At 34.8% G+C, this 26,707-nt stretch overlaps 1 protein-coding gene across 3 annotated transcripts in view; it reads left to right on the top strand.

The window, feature by feature from the left end:
• NAALADL2 (N-acetylated alpha-linked acidic dipeptidase like 2) overlaps window positions 1-26,707 on the top strand; it is a 1,267,271-nt gene that overhangs the window by 89,678 nt on the left and 1,150,886 nt on the right. For all 3 annotated transcript variants that reach the window (XM_041732043.1, XM_041732046.1, XM_041732044.1), the window contains exon 2: window positions 10,028-10,090. The gene's annotated coding sequence lies outside the window, so the exon portion shown is untranslated. The remainder of the gene's footprint in view (window positions 1-10,027; window positions 10,091-26,707) is intronic.

Raw genomic sequence — 26,707 nt, 5'->3', positions numbered from 1 at the left:
ACAAATAATTTATATGTATAAATGCTGGTTACATATAAGAAATTCAATTTTTATAGCCCATAACTCATATTCTATCATTTCAGTATAATTTTGGTTTCACATCAAAAATAACTTCTAAAGGCAGAGATCAATGATGGTCACCTAATGAAGTGTTCTGAAATTTTTGTCTACCTCTCTCATGCAAATGTACTTTGTTTAAGCTTTCTGGTAACAAAGATATATAATAGGTTGGTTAAGGTTTAAAAACAACCCAAAACAGGATGACAAAAATGGGATGACAGGAAGAATAAGTACTTAGTGCTACCTGGATGATTTGAAAACAGATGAAAGATAAGTCCTGTCTTTGGGGATTTTGCTGTGCGCCAGAGCTAATCACATTAACTAACCCACCTGAGGTTCTGTGCTGCCTATTTATTTCATCTGTGGGATACTTTTTATTTATGACTTTGCTACCTTTATATTGACAGACCATTGCCAACTTGTGTTTAAAAATAACAATGTTATTACGTTTCTTATTATTTCAGTCATCATAATGATATGATTCTGTAACATTATTTTGCTTTTCCCTCTTTTTAAAGTTAGTTTGGGGACAGAGTAGAGCACAGCGTTATATTAGTTTCCGATGTACAAGATAATGATTTGATATTTGGGTATATTGCAAAATGACCACCACACTAAATCCAGTTAACATCAGTCACTATACATGATTACAAAATTCTTTATCTTTGGTAGGAGAATTTTCAAGATCCACTCTTCTAGCTACTTTCAAATATGCAACACAATATTATTTACTCTAGTCACCATGCTGTGCATTACATCCCTATGACTTATTTAACCCCTTTCACCCATTTTGCCCACTCCCTACCTTAGGCAATCACTAATCTATTCTCTATATTTCTAAGCTTGTTTTTTTAAGATTCCACATACAAGTGAGATTATATGGCATTTAACTTTTTCTGTCTGACTTAATTCAATTAGCATAATTCCCTGAAAGTCCATACATGTTGCTGCAAATGGGAAGGTTTCATTCCTTTTTATGGCCGAAAAGTATTCCATTGTGTATAGAGATTTATATACCTACCACATTTTCTTTACCCATTCGTCATCTGTGGATGGACATTTAGGTTGTTTACTGGGCTTGGTATAGTGTAAATAATACCACAGTGAGCATGGGGGTTCATATATCTTTTCAAATGAGTGTTTTCATTTTCTTGGGGTAACTTGATAATAGTATTATAGTTCCATTTTTAATTTTTTTTGAGGAACTTCCATACTGCTTCCATAGAGAGGCTGCACCAATTTTCCCTCCCACCGACAGTGCACAAGAATTCCCTTTTCTTCATATCCTCACCAACACTTATTTACTGTCATTTGATAATAGCTGTTTAACAGGGTTGAGGTGATATCTCATTGTGTTTTGATTTGCATTTCTTATGCTTAGTGATGTTGAGCATCTTGTCATGTGCTTGTCCAACAAGTTGGACATCTGTACAAATTCTTTGGAAAAGTGTCTATTTGGACAACTCTGGTAAGAGACAATGCCAAAACAAAAAGGCTTTGTTTCAATGAATATGATTGGTCTCTTTATTCCATTTTTTGTTCATGAGTAGGTCTTTGTGTTTTTTCCCTCTCTTTTGAATTAACAAAAGCTCTTTGAATACGATCTGCTTCTTTATGATTGTGCCCAATGTTACATAATTAATATTATGTAAAAATTTTAATGGCATATGATTTAGCTACATTAAAATATGTTTGTCACCACCTCATTTAATCACAAATATATCAGAAAGCATTCAGTATTATAATTCTTTACTATCTTTGGTGCACACGTAGACAGAACAAATGACAGTACTTCTATGCCACATTGGGGAAAATGGAAGAAGGAAGTTGCTTTAAACTAGAAGTAAGCAAAAGTGAAAAGGGATCTTCAACCTGCCTGGCCCTGTAAGGTTTGCAGAAGTCTGAAGGGATTATGAAAGCATACTGTAGTCACAGGCAAGGCAGGAAGCTCTGTGAATTGAAGTAACTCAGTAGTTGTGTACATGTAATATGTTCAGATGAAAATGAAAAATGTAGTTTTCTAGAGAATTTGTTTTTATGACTAATCACAACTGTTTTTTTTTTTTCACCATGTGTGATTTCTAGCACATACGAGATAATCAGTAAATTTTGAGAAACTCAAAGTTATATAGACAAGCCATTTAAATGTTTGGATACATTTTTATCTTTCTATCCAGATGTCTGCTGTTTTTTAACATAGCCGCCATTTGCCACTTCTGTGATTAAAAACAAACAAAACCCTGAATAATAACAGCAGCTACCATTTCGGGGGCACCTACTACATATCAGGCCCTTATGAGCTTATTTAATCTTCATTACATCCCTGGAAAACAGTTCTAATTGTTATCCTTATTTTATATAGGGAGTCTGAGTTTCATAAATTATAAATAAACAAAAAATGACCTAGTAAGTAGTGTGGAAGTAGGATTTAACAGGCTAATTTCCAAAGTCTGAAATAAATGTGTTTGCCATGTTTATGAGAAGGATTATTGACCTATAGCATTTGTTGGATAGATGACTTGGGTTCCCCTGTTATAATCTTTCAGGAAGTTCCCTCTCTCTGATCATCATCTTTTGGCTTGTACACCTCCACTTCTTGTTTTATCATCTTTGCCGGGGTGACATTTTCTAGAGTGTAGAGCATACTGACTGTGCCAGTAGACTGCCATTCCTATGCAGATGTTGAATTATGGCCTTGACCTCATTTGGAGCCTAGAACACTTGCTTTCAAATCCTAGCTTTGCTACTCAGTAGCCAGGTGACTTTGGACAAGCTATATAACCTCTCTTTGGCAGTTTTCTCTTTATTGTATAATGAGAATAATAATACTATCTGCATTGTATAGGATTGATTTGAGTATTAACTGATTTAACAAATGTATCATATTTGAAATATTGCCTGGCCTTTAATAATGAATATTTATTACTTTTATTTTTATTATGTGTGAAAACTGGATCATGATCACTTTTTATAACTTTCCTGTAGGAAACAATAGAGAAGTAAATCTTAGTAGGCTGAATTTTTAAATAGCTAGCTAGTGTTTACAAGTTGTATTTTATAACATTGACATTTTTATTAGTGGTTTATCACTGGAATAATTGAGAACCACATTACAATTACTAACATTTTCTATTCAGAAGTTTGAATGTGTTGTAATGTATTACATGATGGGAGGTGGATTAAAAGGAAAAAGTTGTCAATGATGCTTAAGGATACTTGTACTTATTTAATAATTTGTTCTGTTCTACTTTCTGATGCAGTGAAATATTTGGATTTCTAGGAAAGAGGTAGAAAATTGGGGCACATCTGAGTGATACAAAACTGTCTTTTATTTTTATTTTTTAAATGTAAGTAAGCTTTTAATTGTCAAAATTTGATGTGTAGACTTTTGTCAAAGTTATTTCAATTACCAAAGAAATTCAATGGCAGGAAGAGTTTTATTATCTATTGGTGGGTTCTAAAGAATCTGTTCTACTCATGGTTGGAATTTGCTTGGATCATATAAGACAATAGACAATAAAAACATCTATTAGATTTTTAAAAATTATATTTAAATATAATTGTTTCTGATGCTCTGGGATTTCGGGGTGTATCTATAAAAACTTTACCTGTTATTTTTTTGTTTTCTATTTCATTTTGAGAATAGAATCCATCACTTCTTAAAATGATGAACTGGACTGCAGATTGTTATGTTCCCCAGGCCACATCTGGCCCTCCAATTGTTTTCATATAGAGTTTTATTGGAACACACAGCCATGAATAGTTGCATCAAAGATGGCCTTCAAAGCCAAAAATATTTACTATCTGGACATTTGCAGAAAAAGTTTGCCAAAAGTAAAGTAGACAGACCTAAATATGCACATGAGAGCTTGTTTGGACTTGATGTTTCATACTCTCTGCGGGGAAGATTACCTGTCCTCACTGGATTTTGCTAAGAGCATCAATAATATTGACTAAAAACAGCTATTGTTTCATGTGTTAGTCCTTTCCTTTCATTTATCTTTTAAAATCCTTTAGCATGCTTTGCATTGTAGGAATATCTTTATAGAAGATAAAAATATTACAGACATAGGAAATAGGAAATCGGACTATTAAGATATTGAATGGGACAATTGATTTACCTCTTGTATGATCACTTATTTTGTGAAACTATTAACTGATTTCTTAAAGCAATTTATTGCAGTTAAGCACATTGACTTAGATAATTCATGTGACTTGAAAAGAAGACATAGAATTATGAGTATTAAAAAGCTATGAAACAAATAACAAGTTATCATGAACGTCATCTAGTTAGTTCCCAATTGCATCATTAAGAATAAACCTATTGATGTTTGTACTTATTTGGCCTTATGTTTGTATGCAGGGTTGTTTTTTCTCGGAATTCTTCACCAATTTTCATCACATTTTCTTTTACTTTGGCTCATTTAGTTCTAGTCTTTTTAGTTATAATTTCTGTGACTCTTTGCATAGTTTTTAGCTTCTTTTACTTCTATCTTAGTATAGAGACCAGATGTGAGATCAGCACTCAAATAGAGCTCTCATCAGTGCAAGACTGATAGTGGGATTACCCTCTAACCCTTGCAATCTTGTGAAGAGGCATTTTGCATCATCATTATCATCAGGAAATAAAATCCTTATAAAGGCCACTTCCCTAAAGTCTCCTTTCTCTTTTTAAATGTAAATTTGAATAAACACTAGGAGTGGAATTTACTAGAAGCAAAATCCAATGAGAGTTAGTCTTCTGTAAGGATTTCAGAACTTCTTCTAGTTCATTTGCAGGTAAGTATAGTTTATCTGCTTTGGGGAGATGGTGCTGATTATTTAAAAATCAGAGATGAAAGAAGAAGCCCCAAAGCAAGGTGATTTATTTGCTTTTTGGTAAACTTGATTCTGTTTTGTAACCTTTGAAACATGGATTTTATGACTGATAGTATTAAAATTTATACTCCCTCTAGAGTGTGTTGTTAATCATTATTGCTCTGCTGGGCCTCAGGATTACCTGTCTGCATTGTAATGCAGCTTTCCTTAATATTTACAATTGAAATACCAATGGTTCTTAAGACATCTCATATATTTCTACGAATGAAATGGGATTCACAAGAAATAAGGGCTTGCCTCCAGAAATAAACTACAAAATATGAAATTCCTCTTAAAATTTTGTAGCACTTTTTAAACCAATGCTAATTTTATAATTCTGAAATGAAATACCTGATTTTAATGGTTTTCCTTTAGTGGTCCAAAAAGTAAATGAAATTTTTATCTAAGGATAGTTATAAATAAAAACACTAAACAATATGTACTTGATTTATACCTTAGTTCAATACTCGAGACACTTATTAAGCTTCTATTTTTAAGGTCCTTGCAGAGATGATATCAGGTCCCCGTTCTTGGATGAAGAGGATTGATGACAGACATGAGTATCTATAGCTTTCTAGAGTGTGCAAGATCCATTTGTGTATTCTTAGATGCTCCCATCTTTTGCTAAGTGAAAAAGACACCAGAAATGGAACTTGGAGTTCCATTTGAATTTTAGGAAAACATACTTTTGGGGAAATTTCTGAGTCTTATCAACTGGTAATAGTTGTCAGGAATTATGAGTAGGGCTTGAGGAGTGGGGATGCTATTCTAGGCCCTCCGATAAGCAGTAAATGATCTGAAGATACAGGGATGACCTCAGACCAAACTTGCCCATGAGGTTTTCAGTTCTGCCAAGTTCTTAGCACTATTGAGAGATCAGTGTTATTTAATTATAGGAAAGGACAATTGGGTATAGAGCCTGCCTCAATTTGTAGCGGACAAAAGACCCTTTTTGGAGGAGCTTTCCCATTTGAATCAAATTCAGTCATTTATTGAGTTCTGTTGTGATTCAGAGAGTACAAGATCACATTGTTCTCAGCAGCACCTAGAATTCTGAGGGAGGAAAAGTATGCACTAGGATTTCCCAGACTATACTGAGGGAAAATTGGCTTGAATATGTTTCACACCCTACTCTATTCTGGAGGAGGGAATGTTCTCAGAATTTCTGCCCTTCTTTTTTCCCCAGTACTCTTTTCCTTCTTCTTTGAATCCACTTAGTTTCAGCCTTTTTACAGTTAATTGGTCCTGCACAAAATTATTTCTCCTATTGACTTTCACAAGAAATCCTTACATTTTACGTGCCATGACAATTATAAATTTATAAATTGATTGAATATTTGGTAGGATGCCTGAGTGAGTCAGCAGTTAAGTGTCTGCCTTTGGCTCAAGATGTGATCCTGGGGTCCTGGGATCGAGTCCTGCATCAGGCTCCCTGCATGGAGCCTGCTTCTCCCTCTGCCCATGTCTCTGCCTCTCTCTCTCTCTCTTTCTCATGAATAAATAAATAAAACCTTAAAAAAAAAAAAGATTTGGTGGATTATGTGGGAAGAGATCAGGTCATGGAGATTTCCATCAGCTCCACTTCCTGTTTCCTGGTGTCTGATCATTTCTGATGGCTCCCAAAAGCTCAGATTCCTAATACATTAAGTTTTCTTCTTTATGCGCAAAGCTCATCTACCAGCGATAGTCTGGTTTCCCCCTTTTCCACAAGAATACTGGTGACTTTTTATATTATTGAATAAATAATACAGAAATTGCAGATGGGATGGAGAGAGGGGGAAGCAACACAAAGGAATTTAGAGATTTTGGAAGCATCCAGATTTAAAATGTCAAATGGGGCCATGGTGATTATAGTATATGCCACTTTAAAACTTCATAGTAGATCTTGGAACAAATCCCTTTTAATCTCATTCCAACTGTGTGGTTGACAGTAAAGTATCATTCCAAAGTATCCCTAGTATTTTCTGGGTCAGGAAATTACTACTTTAGGAAAAGAGAGGACATTTTGGAACCAAAATTATGATCTGGACATTTAATAATAAGCTGTACTATATTCAAGAAATGCAAGCTAAAAAAATGAAAGCTACATATAGAATCAGTTAAAAGCAAAAACAGAGTTATTAGGAAATCATGTGATTGTTGTGGTTGGATATTAAAAACCATTTTTTCTTCACTTTAAGCACCATATGGTTGGCAACAATTTAAAAAAGCAAACACATGCATGCATTTATATATATATATATATGTGCTGCAGAAAAATATATTTTAATTTTGAACATTATGTTTGTGTATAAAAAAAACTAGAACAAATTAGTACTTCTGAAAAAAGTATTTGACAGATTCTGCTATTAAATTTCTTATATCACATATTACACAATGTTTCTTAGTAAAAATAAATGTTATAAAGCCATTTAAATAAAACCAAGAGTTGTATAGTTTGTAAGAAAACTGTTACATTTTTCACCAGTTGGTTTAGTTCATAAAATATTTCAAAATATAACCAATCAAAGGAATTTTTTGACCTAGACTTAGGCTTGGGATGTAGTTCTTTTTGTTTGCTTAATATTGTTTGGAATACTATGTAAGTACAGAGTGCCTTGAGGCTGCTTGAATTTATTTCACATGACAAGTCCAGAAGTGGGGCAAATTAATGCAGCAGCTGAATGACATTATCACAGACTCTGTTTCTTTCTATCCTTCTGCTCTGCCATCCTCAAGATGTTAGCTTTATCCTCAGACTAACTTCCTTCATGCCCACAAGATGACTGCATCAGTTCTAGGCATCATATCCATATAGAACAGCAGAAGAGAAAACATTTTGTTAGGAGGGTGGAAACTTTGCTAGGAGCCCAGAACACCTTTCCTTCTATCTTTGGTTAGATATGAATAACGTAAATGCCTGTAAGTCAATCCCCGGCAAAGGGATTGGGACCCCTGAGATTCACTGAGCCTAAATCAAGATTGTCCTGAGTCTGGGCATAAGCATCCTCTTCAGAGTTTCTTAGGGAAAAGATACATAAGGAGAATCAGAGGCTTTGCCTAGCAAAGGAAAGGAAAAATGGGTAAAAAGCCAGAGGCAGAGTCTGTTGGAGAAACATAGTATCCAGCTCTAGGCCAGTGTTCTAAACCCTAGGTCCACATTAGAATTCCCTAGGAAACTTTAAAAAAAATGTTTTGAATTAATTGGTCTGGGTTGCACATAGAAATCAGCATTAAAAAAAAAAAAATCCCCCAGGTGATTTTAATGTATAAACTAAGTCTAGGAACCAGTGCTATAGGCAAACTGAAGATAGAGTAAGAAGACAAAAACTTTCACAAGTCTGTACACATTTATCTGCTCAAGCAGCTTTTAGCTTTATTGAACATTAACTGAAAATTAAACATTGTCCAGCTGGGTAAAATTACCAACCTGAAATCTTAGACCACATTTAATTTGCCAACCCTAAAGGGTGCTCCCTGCCATATTCACTGGCCGTATTCCAATTTATGTACTTAAAGTACCCAGACAGCTTTCATAGGCAAGCTTAGTTGAGGTTTCTATGTAAAAGTAGGAATTTAGTCCCAATTTTGTGATGAGAGAACTGAGTTGCAAAGAGGCTGTTCGTGGAAGAGACAGAACCAAAGTTCTTAAAACAGTATCCTGACAGGCAGGGTTTCCTCCTACTTAGTGTTTCTACTTTATGTTCTTGTTGTATTTGAGAAAGATATCATTCTTTTGGAAGATTTTATTTATTTATGTATTTGACAGGGAGCACAAGCATGGAGGGAGTGCCGGGCAGAGGGAGAGGGAGAAGCAGACACCCCACTGAGCGGGGAGCCGGACCTGTGGCTCCATCCCAGGACCCTGGGATCAGGACCTGAGCCAAAAGCAGACACTTAACCTACTGAGCCACCCAGGCACCCTCTTTTTTTTCCCTCATTTGTTTTGATCAAAGTAAAGCTTCATAACCATAACTGGCATACCATTTATTGGCAACTTACTGTGTATGAGCCGGAACTGTGTTAGGTGCTTTATCCCTGCCCAGACATTTGTTTAATCATAGCAACAATCACATGTAGTAAATACTATGAACTCTACTTTAGGGCTAATGTAATTGGAAATGAGAGCTTGTTACTTCTGCAGTGTCTCTTAATTAGTTCACTTCTCTGGATCTAGAGTTTGAACCCGTGATGCCATGTGTTGTATGGGCACATAAAATGCCAAAATGCGTGTTCTTTTCATTTTGCAGTTCATAGAGATTTGATTTTGTGCAGCTTCCCAGTTCGGTAAATACCTATTGGTTGACTAGTAGGTAATAGCAGCTGGGCAGCCCTGGATTGGATTGCATTTTCCCTGCACATTATAATATACATTTTTTTTTTTAGAAGTAAGTTTTTGCCAGTTGCTTTGCAACTACACTAAGTACTGAGCATATGATCAAAGAACAATTGAATGGATAAATGAGATGGAATCTTTCAACTGCTTAGTTTAGAGTCGCTCAAATTATAAAGACCAGTGAAACTACTTTGTTGGTAATTTCCTTTCCTTTAGGAACTTAAAATATTAAAATCAAAGACTTTTTAAGATGTAGCTTAAATTGTACTCCCTAATATTTCCAAACAAATATCGAGTTACTGGAGAGTGTGCCTTGAGTTGTTTAGTCATGCTCCATATTGTCATTTTTAATAAAAACAATACTCTTAATAAAAAGACATAATTGGTTGGTATGGCTGACATTTATTTAGATGCTGGCTTTTTTTTTCTTTCTAATTGAAAGATAAGAGGAAAATAAACTTGGCAACGGTTATTAAGGACTGGCTTGTTTAGTTTTTCATAGAGATAACATTTTCCAAATTACTGAATTATGATACTGAAAATGAAGGGCAAGCTCCTTGTTGGGGGGAAAGTGTTAGAGTAGCCCTAATGCAGGATCTCATTAAAGCAACTGTCAGGATTCCTCTATTTTACCATCGCCTCCTCTATTCTGTAAGAAGCAGCTGTCGTTTTGAGTGAGTGTACTGCCAAAGAGGCATTTACAAATAAATGAAAAATGTCACAATTGATTTCACTCCTTCCAGAATTCTGTGTGTCAGCTTTGTCACAAACTGTCGTTGTTATTCTCTGTTTTAGATCTCCCAGCTGGACGTTGGAAATAACTTTTGATGGTTTAGGGCCTCTCCCATTTGACCCCAGGTAAGCCCTCTATTGGTGACCTTTCACAATATTTGTAAAACTGTTTGAACAGTTAGAGAATATAAAACCCTTTCCCCCCCTTTCTCTCTCTGTAACTGCTGTTTTTGTCAAAAAGTATTCAGATGTCAATGTTGTTTACTTACACTTTTGAACATTGCAGAGAATTATTCCATGCGTTACAAAGCACTGTAAAATTATGCAATTATATTTCATTTCCTTCTTCTCCAATACAATACTTTGTTATTATAATACTTAATCTAATAATAATGCTAATAACCAGATTACTTGCAAAGAAGATATATGACTGTGCATTTCCCATATTTTGGAATAGGCGTCTAAATTTTTATCACTTTTTGTAAAATTATCTTGGATACAGAAGTCCTTCATATAATTTTTATATAACATCATCTATACACATTCATTATTGCCATCACCATTAACCAGGCCACTGTCATTGCCGCCATCATGCTAACATTATTGAGGTCTTATTCTGAGCCACATACTGTGCTAAGCAATTATATGAATTATCTTATATAAATGTATCGCAGTGGTACTCGAATCCTAAGTTAATATGGATTTGGAAAAAAAAAAGCAACTAATTAGAAATTGCTAGCAGCTTTTTTATTATGGATATTTAAATTAAAGGAAAGTAAATCTTCATATAATTATACTTTAAGAGATTTTAATCAGTATAATTAGTTATGGATTGTGCCATCATTTGAGATTATTTAGCTTTCTACTTGAAAGATCATGGAATGGACCAATTAGCAATATTCAGTTTCTCTCGGAAAATAGAGGTTGGCATAATCACTCATTCATTCAACAAATATTTATTGAACACTTATTATGTGCCATTTACTTCACATTGAGGATAGGATGGTGAAGAATATGTCTCTGCTTCTAAAGGCCTCACAGTATACTGGCAGCCAGTCAAAAAATAGGCAGGTACCAAGTACTGAGATGAATGAAAACACTAGGGAAAAGCATGAGGCACAGTAGGAGAAATGAAGTGAGCATGTAAGCCAGACTAGGGCTGGATGCCCAGGGGGTGATGTAGCAGTAGATGGTGGAGAATATTAAATTTTTTTTTCGGTCGTCAGTGAGATCTGAAGCATAGTGTCTAATAAGAGAGGAAGGTATGTCTACAGGACGAAGGAAGAGGCAGATCGTTAATGTCCTCAGGAGCCATACTTAGGAATTCAGATGCAGTTGTGAAGAGTGGCAGTTAGACTAGAAAGACTTCACCTGACATTGGACATTCTCTGCAGATCAGGTTGGTCAGGTTCCCACAGCACTAGCTACTACATATAATAAGGAAGGCAGACCCTTCCTGCTCCTTCACACCTACATACCTGGACTGTCTTTCCTAGAATACAAGATTCAGGGCAAGAACCCGGGTTAATGCACCTTGTTTTCTCAGGATCGATTGTAGTTCTTTGCACAGAGCAGGCTCTCCACATTCATAATGTAGGATAGCAGAATTGAATGTAAAACTCTGGAAAATGGGTAGGTTGACCTGCCAGAGGCTCCCTTCAAAGACTGACTACTCATTATCACGTCTTCTTTCTCTGATCAGTTGTCACAAATGGCAAAATTCTTCCCACATCTCCTCCTTACTTTTAGATTTGTAATAAGAGACTCTATCAAAGTAAATCATTATGAAAAGCAATTTTTAAAATAACATGTCAATTTGTAAATATAAAATGTCAATAAGTTCTCTTTAAGAAAGATTTGGAGGAGACTAAGTGAAGAAAATTATTTTTAGCAAAAGAAATAGCAATATATCCAATTTTTATTTATTCATTTCTTAACTCAGAAAATATATAGTCAAAATACATTGTAAGAGCCTTCTTTTGTAGTGAGAGGGATGAAATAGTAACTATATTAATCATTTATCCTAAGATAATATATCAAAAAGATAAATTTTACTTGTTTGGTAGGCAAAAATAATTTAATAAGGAGCCTTTAAAAATTATGGTAATTGGGGCACCTGGCTGGTTTAGTCAGAAGAACATGGAACTCTTGATCTCAGTGTTGTGAGTTTGAGTCCCACGTTGGGCATAGAGAGTACTTAAATATATAATTTAAAAAATTAAGGCAACAAACAAATCACAAAATTACTTTGATCATGTATGGTTGACCTAGGAGAGTCAAACCCTGAATGGTTGAAAATATGTGTATAACTTTCAACTCTCCCAAAACTTAACTAATAACCTTCTGTTGACTGGAAGCCTTACTGATAATGCAAACAGTCTGTGACCACATATTTTGTATGTTATAAATAGTATTTACTGTATTCTTACCACAAAATAAGCTATAGGAGAGAAAAGGTGATTAAAATTATAAAGAAGAGAAAATACATTTACAGTACTGCGTACAAGTGGGCCTGTGTAGTTCAAACCCAGGTTGTTCAAGGGTCGACTGTGTATTATTGTATAGTGTGGATGTTTTGGGTTCAATTATAAAAAATAGATTCTGTATTTCTGACCATTGTAATGTTCTGCATCCTAGAGACTTTTCTTTGACCAGCTTTTCTGCCATTATTCCTCTAAGTGTGTTGTCCTATGGTTATTTTCCTCCTGGATTGTCCTTAGGACCAATGGAATATTTCTGAGAATATTTTCGGGTGTGACCACATGTAATTCTGGAAGGACTGTGAACACTCATGCAAAGCTGCACAGAGCAGGATATCAGTTTGCATGTCTTTAGGATAAGGAAACACAAACTGGTAGTTTCAATAAACCCAACAATTTTGGCAGGACATTTGAATTATTTTTTTTTCCAAAATGAAAAAAATAACTTTTAAAAATATAAAACATAACTTATAGAATACTTAAGGGATAAAGAAAGTGTAAACAAGGATACCAAGTTGCATTTACAATGTCAACCTTAGATAACCTGTTGTCCTTTGGGTGATGGCAGCATTTTGCAAAATGAATAAGAGGCAGTTCTCAAAGAAATATTGCCTAGTGTTATGGAATAATTTATCTGGCTTGCTATCAGTCAAAATACAGGTGAAGAATAGCCTAATTAAAGAAAATAAAATGAAGAGAAGGAATCGAGAGTAGAAGAATAAATGAGTAGAAAAGAAGCAGAAATGAGAGCAATAAAACTGGGGAATGTTGTGAAGGGGATCAGGATATGTCATCCCTAAATTTGCCTCTTTGGCATAAGAATTGCCTTGAGCTGAAGGTATTTGAGTTCCTGAAATCCCTTATCTGCCTAAAAGCAGAGCCTTCCAAAGGAACTCAAAAGTCATTAAATCCCCTTCTGCAAAGCATCTCTAAGCTTACCATACCGAAACAGACATTACCACAACACTGTCATATCTTCCATCTGTTTTCTAAAGGTATTTTTTATTTTTACAAAAAGCGATTGCTTTTCCACAGGTGTCCTTTCTCCGCCTCCCTTTCCCTTAGTGAGTTATGTATATAGACCCCAAATTCTAACCTCCCCTTTGAGCGCTGCCTTGTAAATGGTTTTTGTGTGGTTTTCTCTTATTGATCTCTCTTTTGTCAGTCCGATTTATAGGGCCCTGATCAACAACTTAAGGTGGGTGGAGGACGGAAAGATTTCCTTCCCTACAGCTGAGGCCTAGGGCTTCATAACAGGCAGACATAACTATCACAGATTGTACTTTAGGAGTATTTAGTGTAGGAATTTGCTTCCCCACACCTCCTAGGTCAACACTCCATATGAGCGAACTCTTGTTATCTGATCTCAATTTAGCACCCCTGCTTAAAGCTGGTTCAAGTGAAATACCCTAGTAATGAAGAGATTGAAGGTGAACCATGAAGCGTTCTAAATGTCCTCATACCTCTAAAATGTCTCTTCTAGCAAAAACATGAGTTTCTATCTTTAAAAACAACTTTAGATTTCTAATATATAAAATAAAAATTTGGTTACAGATCTTCTACTTAGGATGGGGTTTTATCCCGACAAACCCATCACTAGGTTGAAAAACGTCCTAAATCCAAAGTACATTCAATGCACTTAATCTAATCTACCAAACATCAATGACCAAACGTCATTGCTTAGCTAGGCCTACTTTAAATGTGCTCAGAACACTTGTGTTAATCTATATTGGGGCAAAATAATCTAACTAAAGCCTATTCTATAATAAAGTGTTAGATATCTCATGTAACTCATTAAATATTGAAAGCCAAAAACAATGGCTGGATGGGTACAAAATGGTTGTTAAGTGTATGGATGGATCACTTCCCTTCATGATCCCCTGTCTGACTGGGAGCTTCGGCTTGCTGCTCCTGTGCAGAATCACAAGGGAGTATCATGCAGCATATCGCTAGCCTGGAAAAAGATCTAAAATCAAACTTTGAATTATAGTTTCTACCAAATGTGTTACGTTACGCTTGCTTTCAAAACCATCTTAAAGTTGAAATACTGTAAGTTGAGACTTTGTAAGTCATGGATCATCTGTACTTCTTTTCATGCCAGAAAAAGCCCAAAGACATCAGCCCCAAATCCATTATATATATAAATATATATATATTTATATATATATATTTATATTTATTTTATATTTATTTTTATATTATAAATATATAATATATATGAATAAATATATAAAAATGCATACATATATAAATATATAAATAAATATATTTATATATATAAATTAATATATTTATATATATAAATATATATATCAGTTTTAGCAATGAGTAAGAATTTCTAATAAGAGGAAAATGATTATTTCCTTGGCTGTAAAGTAAGAGTTCCAACAATTCAGAAAAATCACTAACTCCTTACATACTTAGAATAGGAATTTAAATCAGGGGTTCACCAAATAGAATTTCTTCTAGTAAAAAGGCGGACTATGTAGGCAGGCCTCCCAGTGGGATGTGTAAACAGCTGCAAGCTGGCCAGGGGACCGGAGGACGGCTTCTGGGTGGGCCAGGTGGTGGTAACCGTATGAAGCACAGGCGGCCTTGTTTTGGGGTCATTTCCCACGCTCATTCTGTCTCCTGGCTTCCTTCTTTTGCTTCCACCTTCTGACTCCGACAGCACCTGTTCCATACCACTGCCTTGGCAGGCATCCTTAACGTACATTTTAACAAAATGTCTGTGCCAAATTTCCTCCTTAAGTTACCAAAGGCAATTGTTTAAAAAAAACTTGCTGGACAAGTTAGGGCAAGACGAAGCAGTGTTCTGTGAAAGCTGTGATAGTCAAAAATGCTCTTGGTATGAAGACCTCCTGTGAATTTTACACACAATATTAGAAGCTGGCTGTCAACTAGGAAAACTTTGTTTTTAATTGTCTCCATGAAGGGGTGTAAATCTCCTCCATTCCATTGCTGTTTATTGAACGTCTGTTCATGCTAACATGCCCAGTTTGGCTTTTCTTTTTCATTAATATAGCTATGTAAATTTTCAGGAAGTGAGACAAAGGCAGGTGTTTCTTTTTTTTTTTTTTTCTTTTTTTTGTTGCATTAGGACAAAGCCTTTTTCCAGCCACATAGCAGGGCTCACGACAACTTGTTGCCTGGATACTAGGGACGTCACATGTGGGTTTTCTTAATAATAGGTATTTTGGGTTTTTCTATAGAAAATTCGATAGACTTTTCTTCTTTTAGTAGTTGTGGCCCATCTATGTACCGTTTGCCAGATGGAGATGGAAGGGGAGAATTAAAATATCTCTCAGAATAGGAATAGAATAACACAGTTTCTGTTTGGGACACATATTTGTTCTACTGGAAGTAGGATTTTGCATACAGTAGAACCAAAGCTTTTCTCACATTTCTTTCTCTTACCATATCACTCTTTTTAAATTCCAAACTCTTACTGGATATTCATTCCTAAAATACTGAAATTCAGGTAATGTGACTTTCAAAGAAAACTTTCAGAGCCTTTTCCTCTCAGTATCTATTATATCATGCTCTACATCTCATTTGTTTTAAAAACCATTTAATTTTGGGCAGCCCGGGTGGCTCAGCGGTTTAGCGCCGCCTTCAGCCCAGAGTGTGATCCTGGAGACCCGGGATTGAGTCCCTCGTCGGGCTCCCTGCATGGAGCCTGCTTCTCCCTCTGCCTGTGTCTCTGCCTCTCTCTCTGTGTCTCTCATGACTAAATAAATAAAATCTTAAAAAAAAAACATTTAATTTTATCTAGGAATGAAGTAAATTAAAAATTAGGAGAATTTAGTGAAGAATTTTGTAACAGATTATTTTTGATTACTATATACCTGAGTAATCTTTTATAAATTTTTTTCATATTGGTCTAATTTCTTCTAGATTAGAAAATTGGAATGTGTGCCATCATTGATTGATACATGCTAAAAGCACAGATTCAGGTCAGAAAGATGAAAGGCGATAATTAAGTAACATGAACATCAGTAGTCTAGGGATTTGACAACTGTATAGGTACAATATATTCAGTAAATTTAAAGGGGGTTAATCAATCAACTATTCAGCATATCCTGATTACGTGTCACGTGTATAAAAATGCATGGGGTTCCGTGAAATATATTTTTTAAGTAATTGGAAAGCTGTGCTGGACTCCACTTATGATATTAGGTATTACGGAATGTATGTTTCCTGCTGCAGAATCGTCATCTACAATTATAGAAAAACAAAATTGTCACTGAAAAAAAAAACCAGGATAAAATTAGGGAATAGGATCATATTTCACTAGGTGAAACCGGTGTTTGTCAGTCATTAGAGAAGGGCTAAATAGGTGCTGTGGAGTGTTCAGAGAAGGATGTGAGAGCCAGTAACGCTTGACTAGCCTGTGACTGTGATGGGGAGAATTTTGGGAGATGAAAGAGGTAAATACAAACCTTTCTGGGGTGATCAGCATGAACTCTAACACAGGTCCTCTGGCAGGTAATATCAGATGAAAGTGTAAGAAGGTGACCGTAGTGACTGGAACAGTGGGTTTGTCTTGGGCAGTTACTGGAGTTGAGAAGTCAGGAGGGTCAGAGTCTTCCCAGCCGTGCAGAGTCCTTCAGCCCTGGACAACGGGCGGCGTTGAGTTGTTGAGCTGCAGCGGTGGCCCTGAAGAGAAGTCTCTGTGGAGGGTCCTCGGCCGGGATTAGAGGGCGGGAGGTCGGCCGGATGGTGGGCTGGGAGGGAGGTGAGGCTACCGAGGCTCAGGAAGAGGAGGCTGAAGACGGTGTGTGGGGAGTGAATGAAGAAATACGGTGTAAGTAATTAAGCCATATTTTACTGATGCTTATTTCTTATTTACAAATATAGTACAATAATTAACACATTCCAGAGACAGTAATTAGCAATCAGGTTAAATTACTTTGATTACTTCTTTTGCATTTAATGAAAAACACTTTGGGAAAGCTACTTTCTTTTTTTTTTTTTTTTTTTTTTTTTTATGGAAAGCTACTTTCTATGGTGTTTTATGGGTCCTCTCAATATAGTGTTTCTTTCACTTCTACTTCATTCTCTCCCTCTCCCTTTCCCTTTCCACCCCTTAGCTCTTTTTCTCTGTCCTCTCTTTCCAAGTTTTCCTTCTAAAAGAACATGATTTTAGGGTGTGCTTTATTAAATTATTTTTTATTTTATTTTTTTATTATCTTTTAAAGATTTTATTTATGAGAGAGAGAGAGAGAGAGAGAGGCAGAGACACAGGCAGAGGGAGAAACAGGCTCCACACCGGGAGCCTGACACGGGACTTGATCCCGGGACTCCAGGATCGCGCCCTGGGCCAAAGGCAGGCGCCAAACCGCTGAGCCACCCAGGGATCCCCTAAATTATTTTTTAATTAATCATTTTATGTAAGTATTATCTAAACAGTTTAGAAATTGTATAGGCTTAAAATGAAAGAAAAATAACAATCTTCTAATATCGCTCTCTAGTCCTACTCCTAAGAGACAAGTTTTAGCTGTTTTGATTTTTTTCTTCTGATAATTCTATGCTTATATAGTTATTTCTCAATTTATAAATCATCATTATCCATTGACTTCTTGTTTTGTTGGTTGAGACTTTACTTTTTCTAATATTACATGCCAGCCATCCACATTATCCTCGATTTTAATTACCAAGCTTACATCACAGTTGTTTGTTAAATTAATGGTTTTTACATTTATAATAACGGAGTATCATTTACTTCTGAATCACTACATGTATTATGGTTGGCTTCTTTTCTTCCTTACATATTTCTTTCTGTGTATTTGTTGCTTTTGTTCTATGACAGGTCTATTAAATGGCAGTAACTACCACTTTTAAACATTTTTTTTGTTGTTCTCAGGAAAGTATGCCCTTTAATGCCTTTATTATTGAAGGCAGAGGCCCAAGTGAAGAACTTGGTTCTTACCTTAAGAGGTGAGAACAGTCACAGAAGCTAGAAGAAACAAGGAAAAGTGTTTCACTGAAACACCAACAAAGTAGACCTCTTTTGAGCTTGATGGGGAGAGAAAGGTTCAGTGAAGAAAGGGATGGATTTAGACGGAACTCATAAAATAGTCTATTAACTTCATTAAAATGTTTTTGTTTTTGTCCTGGGATTATTCCTGTTGTGTCCCTTCATCCTCCTGCATTGGTTTTAACTGTTGTTTCTGGACCCGGTACAGCTGTCATCCCACAACTTTTCGTTCCTGCCCTTGATTTTAGGATCCCGTGTTACCTTTATCTCATTTCTGCTCTGGCTTTCTCAGAAACGGTGCTTGGGAAAGTTTTTTGACTCCTCACTTGTTCGAAATGTCTTTACTCTCCCTTCATGCTTGATTGGTAGTTTTGGTGAGCACGGGCAGCTTCTTCCCAGAATTTTCAAGCCTCTGTTATTTGTTATTGTCGTGTTTCTGCTGGGAAGTCAGAGGCCATTCTGATGGTTGATGTTGATATCCTCAGGAAATTTTACGCTCTGTTTTTTGGGCATCCATAGGTTTTTTCAATCTTGTGTTTCAATTTGGTAACTTTTTTGTTCCTTATTGTCATTGTTACATTATTATTATTATTTTTTTTCATTGTTACATTATTATTGTGATTTTTCTTTCCTCTGATTTCTCTATTTCTGCAACTCCTATTGGAAAAAATGCTAGCTCTCCTGGATTAATTGTCTGATATATTTCTCTTTTTTTTTCTTGTTACTTTCTTCTTGTGACTTTCCATTTCTTTTTGTTTCTGATATTTTTAAATTTTGTCTTTTACTATTGTTTTTGTAACTTTTAAGAACTCTTTATTCTGTGATCATTCCTATTTTATGGTATTCTGTTCTTGTTTTATAGTACACTATATTTTGTCAAGATCTTTCTCACTCTGCATAGTCTTTTTCCTTCTGCTCCCTCCTCCCACTCCTTTTTTTTTCTGTTTTATTCTCATTTATGTTAGAAGCATTCCTTTATTATAGATTTAATAATCTATAAAGGACTACTTTAAGAATGAAACACTAAAAGCTAATAACTATGTTCCTCTTAGAAGTGGTATTTGAAAAAAGAAAGAAGTGGGATTTGTTTCCTGATGAGCTTCATTATAGAATGTATAGAATGGGATGAGTAAACCTTTTCGTTTTCAGTACCCGATAATCTCTCTCTCTCTCTCTCTCTGTCTGTCTCTTAGACACACACACACACACACACACACACACACACACACACACTTCATCTAGTAATCCAGAAAAGTAGACATGTCTCCCATTTTAGTGTTGAAGAAACAGAGTCAAATGATATAGAACAATTTTCTGAGGTTAAATATTACTAGGTGTAATTACCGGTTTTTTTTTTTCTTCAGGTCTATATGGCTGAAAATCTCACACTCTAAGATATTGCTTAATTTTAAATTTTTTCTTTTCGGAAACTACAGTTCTGAGCCAAGTGGTCTTATGGTAAAATTTGGTGAAGATAGTCACAACTCTTTAAACTGTAGATTACGAGTAATTTAACATAAGTGTAAGTACATTTTGAAATGCTCTCTGAAGCTTTTCAGTTTATAGCATTTAAACAAAATGCTAAAATAGTAAATTATAAAGGAATTAGAAATGCTTCACCAGTTTGTACTTCACTGATGTCACCACATTCGTGAAGCATAAAGCTAGAAGTAGAAAAGGAATCATCTTCATAAACTGCCGAGTCAAATAAAAATATGTGTATTCCTTTGAGAAAGTAATTTGGTGATATGTATCAGTAGCCTTTAAAAAGTTGATACTTCTGACTTAGACATCTAGTTTTAGAAATCTTTTTCTACAGGAGGAAATCAGGTGTAGACAAAACTATAGATAAATCTTCAAAGCTATGTCCATTATTAAATCTATAAACATAAAATTAGAAAGAACCTAAATTCCCTACAATGAGAGAACTTTTAAATAAATTATGGGGAAGCCATATGTTGGAGTATTATGTAGGTCTTAAACATCATGCTTTCAAAGGGTACTTAAAATACCGTAAGGAAATGTCTGGTGTGTTAAGTGAAAAAGCAGAGTGCCAAATTATACTCGAAGTACAGTGCAAAGTAGGTTAAAATTCATGTACATATGCATAGAAAAAAAGACTGGAAGAAAATATACCAAACTGCACATAGTATTTGTCTCTAGATTCTAGAATTACAGGCAATTAAATTTTTCTCTTTGGTCCTACTCTGTAATTTCCAGATATCCTAAAATAACTGTGTATTACTTGAATAATAATACAAGTGTGTAGTCTTTTAAAGCACTTAATGGAAAGAGAAAAACTCTTCTCTGGTCTTTTTGCAGTTGAGAGAGAGTGAAGCTAAGGGTTCTTTGGTTCTTCCCTATGATTATATCATCCTCTGGGGATAGTGCTAATGGGAAAGAATTGGGCTCTACTGTGCCAGGTTGTCCTTAAGAATTTCCTAATTTAGGAAAAGGGGCTGACTCCTGTCATCTCATTTATTACTTCTTTTCTTGTATTTCCTACGTATATTCTTCCATTTTCTATAACCTAACAACTCATAAATTGGACTGTCATAAATATGATTTAAGTCACTAATGTACATTTTTCAATTTGGTACATTTTTATTTACAGTATAATTTAAATATGAATCATACACAAATTCGAGCTGGTTTCTGAAATATTTTGTAAAAAATCTATTAAGGGTTTCCTTGTGACAAATGTTATATATGAGAAAAGTTAAAGGTGTATAACTGGGTTTTATGAATAAACAGTAAGGGGAGAATCATTCTGATTACCTGCAATTAATACAGGTCTAGCTTTTAGACTTCTTTTTAGGTAAACAGTCATTTTATGTAATTTAATTACTAATTACAGTGATTTTAAACACCTGGGCTCCCTTTGCACTATCTATAAAAATCTTTAGGAAATTAGAATTAATACATGCATCATGTTGGAATGAAAAAGGTGGGAGCTAGACATTGCTTGCACTTTTATGAATCTCAGCTATACTGAATTCTTCTGGAATAGAAATGTTACAAGCAGCATTTCCAGTTTTGTGGGCACAATCTTAAGAACAAAATTTTTTTGAATGATGATTTTAAAATGTATTTTTAAATTTAGAGCACACATAAATTGGTTAAATTAAATAATTCTCGTAAGAGTAGGCAGCAGACACTGTGTTCTTGAATATTCAAAAAGAATGAAATGTGTATTTTCTTTCCGTAATCACTGTGCAAACATTAATTAAGCATTTAAGAACTAAAGTCTTCCTCACTTTATTAAAAATGGATTTATAAAACATATTGGCTGGTATTTTATATGAATATAATGAAATTTTGGCAGATTGCTACTATTAAGCAGCAATGGAAAAATATTGCTCAAGGTCAGAGAGAAGGAACATTTTAGCAGAGCGTCATTTATACAATATGGTAAATTAAGTGACACAGATTTCTAATATTGACACCATCTCCCCCATAGGTTAAAGGATTATTTTTGTGGGGTCTAACTGAATTCATAATTAATTATAATGTTTGTTAGTTTATAATTTTGGGAGAATGCTTTTAACTTTCATATTTCACATTTCACTTAGATGATCTTACGTTTTTATTCACAGAAATGAGGTGAACCAAATAAGTGGCCTCACTGCAGTGGGGATGGTTTTCTTAGTTGCAACTCCTGGTCTGCCTCAAAACTGTCCCTGACTTTGGTTCTTCCTTGACCCAAATCCCAAATGTGATGTTATTTTCCCATTTGGTAGTCTCACACTTCTGATGCTGCCTCATATATACTGTGTTTACATCATAAAAGAAGAAAAATTTTTCTAATGGTCTCATCCTATAACACAGTTACTGCTGATCTGTGTTATGCATGGTAAAGGCAGAGACCAACTAAGTCTTTAATTGTGATGTATAAATGTATACGGTATGCTTACAATGCATCCAATTGTACTTTTTTTTTTTTCAAAAGAAATTTTATTGTATTGTTCATCTTTCTGGGGCAGACATTCACTTTTTTTTTCCTTAAATAAGCAGAGACTCTCCAATAGCTACTGGACAACATTTTAAATAATTGTAAAATTTATGTGATAGGTGAATGCTATTTGGTACTCGATATTTTTATCTATTAATGTTGGATTGCTTATAAAAACCATGACTTGAAAAATATAGGATTTTATGACATGTATGTGTTTATTTTTTTTAATTTTAAAAAAGATTTTGTTTATTTATTTAAGAGACACATGGAGAGAGAGAGAAAAAAAAAAGAGAGGGAGAGAGAGAGAGAGAGAGAGAGAAGGAGAGAGAGGCAGGGACACAGACAGAGGGAGAACCAGGCTCCATGCAGGGAGCCCAATGTGGGACTCGATCCTGGATCCCGGGATCACACCTGAGCCCAAGGCAGATAGATGCTCAACCGCTCACTGAGCCACTCAGGCATCCTGACGTGTATGTGTTTTATTTTATTTTATTTTTTTTTGTGTATGTGTTTTAAACATTACATACTTTATTTTTTGACAAAAGTCTAAATCTTTCATTCTGCCCTTGAGTTTAGATGGAAGTAAGTTCATTCAGTTTTCTACTGGTGCATTACTTTATGACACAGCCTTTTTTACTGATGCATGACATAAAAGGTGCTCCTGTTAAATACCTCCCATCTTAATATATCCTCAGTGCATGGTTAATCTATTCTCAGATGCTGAGGACTTTTACATAAATGTTCTTCAGGTACACTTTTAGCAGACGTTTACACAGGAACAGTTTATATTTATCTAAACCTAACACATGATTGTTGATAAAATCATGTCTGAGAACGACCTGCATATAATTGTTAGAATATCAGAATCAGGTACAACCTCACCAGAAAACATGCTAACAAAAGTGATGTGCCTCTTGAGTGTGGCTGATGCTAAAAGGCCATTACTGCATCCACATCAGCTGTTTGCTAACTGTTGTATTTTTTTTTAATTTTTAATTTTTTAGCTAACTGTTGTATTAATCACCTGGTAATCAGGAAGCAATGTTTTAAGCAGTTTGTATCCTACTATGATACAAAGCAGTTTTACTGTGTTTTATGAAATATATTGCATTTTGGGAGGTTAATGTATAACACATACTAATATTTCCTATTTAATGCAGCAGGGAAATAAAAACACTAGTTAGCTTTTTCAAGTCTGACTTTCAGAAGCTTAATATCAACTGAAATTCAGTGGGAGATGCCTGGACTCTATATTGAAAGTTGATGTGATGGGAAAGACAGGTTTGGCCTCCATAATCCTTGGTTTGAATTTTGCCGCTGCCACATTATGTATAATTGGATCAACTTCTTAAGTGTTTTGAGCCTGAGTTTTCTCCTGTGTAAATGAGGTAACATTAACACTTATCTAGTACAGTTGCTTTTAAGGTTGACAAAAATATGCGTAAAATCTTTTAGTGTCTTGCACATCATAGTCACTATGATTTTGAAATCATAGTGAAATCATCTATGAAATGATTCATAGTGAAATCATAGTGAAATTTATAGTGAAATCAGACTATGAAATCATCGTAGTCACTATTTTTTGAAATTCCTTCTAGTTGATGGAGCACTTTCATATTTAATAAATGAAACATATTTAATCTTTTATCTTGAAGCTCTGTGAAAGACATTATTATTATTATTAGCATCTCCTATATATAATGGAGGGAGCTAAGACTCAGGAAGGTTAACTGATGTGGCTAGTAAATGATGAAGTAAAAATGTGAGCCTAAACTTTTAGTTTCAAAGTGTCCTTTTTAATATATACGTTTCTTTTTAAATGATTACAAACTTCACATTCTGGATGACAAATATATTTTATTTGGCCTTAAAGTTCTAATTGAATAGATAAATAGTTACAGGAATAAATGCCCCACAGTACCAGGTATTAGTTTTTACTAAAAATTAATAATGTATGACGATTCTCCTTTCTCCACATCGTCACCAGCACCTGTTGTTTCTTGTCTATTGATTTTAGCCATTTTGAGAAGTGTGAGGTGATATCTCATGGTAGTTTTCATTTGTATTTCCCTGATGATGAGTGATGTTGATCACCTTTTCATGTGTCTGTTGTATATCTGCATGTCTTCTTTGGAAAAATGCCTATTCAAGTCCTCTGCCCATTTTTTATTTGGATTATTCATTTTTTAGATGTTGGGTTTGATAAGTTCTTTATGTATTTTGGATACTAGTCCTTTATGGGATGTGTCATTTGCAAACATCCTCTCTCATTCCGTGGGTTGCCTTTTAGTTTTGTTGACTGTTTCCTTCACTGTGCAGAAGCTTTTTATCTTGATGAAGTCCCAATAGTTTATTTTTGCTTTTGTTTCCCTTGCCTCAGGAGACATGTCTAAAAGGAAATTGCTACAGCTGATGTCAAACTGGGTTACTGTTTGTGTTCTCTAGGATTTTTATGGTTTCAGGTCTCACATTTAAGTCTTTATTCCATTTTGTATTTTTTTTAATAAGATGTCAGGAAGTGGTCCCGTTTCCTTCATTTGCATGTTATTGACCGGGTTTCCCAACACCATTTGTTGAAGAGACTGTCTTTTTTCCATTGCTTTATGAAAGATTAATTCACCATATAGTTGTGGGTTCACTTTTAGGTTTTTAAATTCTGTTTCATTGATCTAGGTGTCTATTTTTGTGCCAGTACCATACTGATTTGATTACTACAGTTTTGTATTATAATTTAAAGTCTGGAATTGCCATGCCTCTAGCTTTGCTTTTCTTTTTCAAGGTAGCATTGTTGATGGGAACGCACACTGGTGCAGCCATTCTGGAAAACAGTATGCAGGTTCCTCAAAAAGTTAAAAACAGAACTCTCGTATGATCCAACTATTGCACATTTAGGTATTTACCCAAAGAATACAAAAATACTAATCCAAAGGGATATATGCACTCTGATGTTTACAGCATTATTGACAATAGCCAGATTATAGAAACAACTCAAGTATCTATTGACAGATGAATGGATAATGAAGGGGTGGTGTGTGTGTGTGTGTGTGTGTGTGTGTGTGTGTGTGTGTATACACACATAATATTACTCAGCCATAAAAAAATAATGAAATCTTGCCATTTACAATGACATGGATGGAGCTAGAGAGCATTATTTCAAGTGAAGTAAGTCAGCCAGAGAAAGGCAAATACCAATATGATTTCACTCATATGTGAAATTTAAGAAATAAAACAAGCAAGCAAAGGGAAAAAAAGAGGCAAACCAAGAAACAGAGTCTTAACTATAAAGAACAAACGAGTAGGTTACCAGAGGAGAGGTGGTTAGGGGATGGATGAAATAGTTGAGGGGGATGAAGGAGTGCACCTGTGATGAGCACTGGCTGTTAAATGGAAGGGCTGAATCACTATATTGTACGCCTGAAACTAATATTGCACTGTATGTTAACTAGAATTTACATAAAAACTTAGCAAACATCAATAATGTATAGAGCTGTTAAAACTTGATAATTCCTTGTACTGCTCAGTGATTTATGATTCCCTAGTGTTTTCATAAACTTTAATTCACTTAGGCACCTTGAGGGATAGAGTGGGAATCTACACTACAAATGTTGCAGATGATGAACCTGAGATCGTGAGAGGCTGTTTTCCTGAAGGTGACTCTGGTAGTAAAGAATAGAATTTTGTGTCTTCAAGTAACAGGTTTTGCATGTGAGGTTTTATATGAGTGATCTAAATTCTGTTTTATTTGGTACTTACTGAGTAGCTGTTAACGTGTAGAGTAAATGTTATTAGAAATGCAAAAATAAATGAGGCAAATCCTTTTCCGTAATAAATTTTAAAGCTTGACCAAAATCTATACAAATGACCATAATGGAAGGTTTGATATTCCAATCATTAAAATAATTAGAAACAGGAGTCAAGTATGGTGAGATGTAGAAAAAAGCAAAACAAAACAAATTTAGATTATATATTTTGTCATCAAAACTCCTAGAAGGTATTGCACTTCATGTGGAAGAAAACTGGAAGTGACCATATTTTTCTTAGAATCTGAAGCTATAAAAAACTGTATTTTTGTTCCTGAAAGGATTATGGATTATAATGAAGGCACTCTACAATGTCCCAAAATTTATGATAAGAAAAAACAATTAAGATAATATAACTACCTATTGATGCTTACTGGAAATGCTTATGTATTCATTAAGTTTAAAAAATGGAGAACCTTGTTCTGTGTTTACTTCATTCCACTTATGTTTAGGTGGGATTTAGGTTTAATGAGTTTTAATAATATTCTTGAATTTGATGTATGTATCTTCATCTACGATATTTAATTC

This window comes from Vulpes lagopus, chromosome 17 (assembly GCF_018345385.1).
Source record: "Vulpes lagopus strain Blue_001 chromosome 17, ASM1834538v1, whole genome shotgun sequence".
Classification (NCBI taxonomy): domain Eukaryota; kingdom Metazoa; phylum Chordata; class Mammalia; order Carnivora; family Canidae; genus Vulpes; species Vulpes lagopus.
This window is presented reverse-complemented; position numbering and strand designations above follow the sequence as displayed.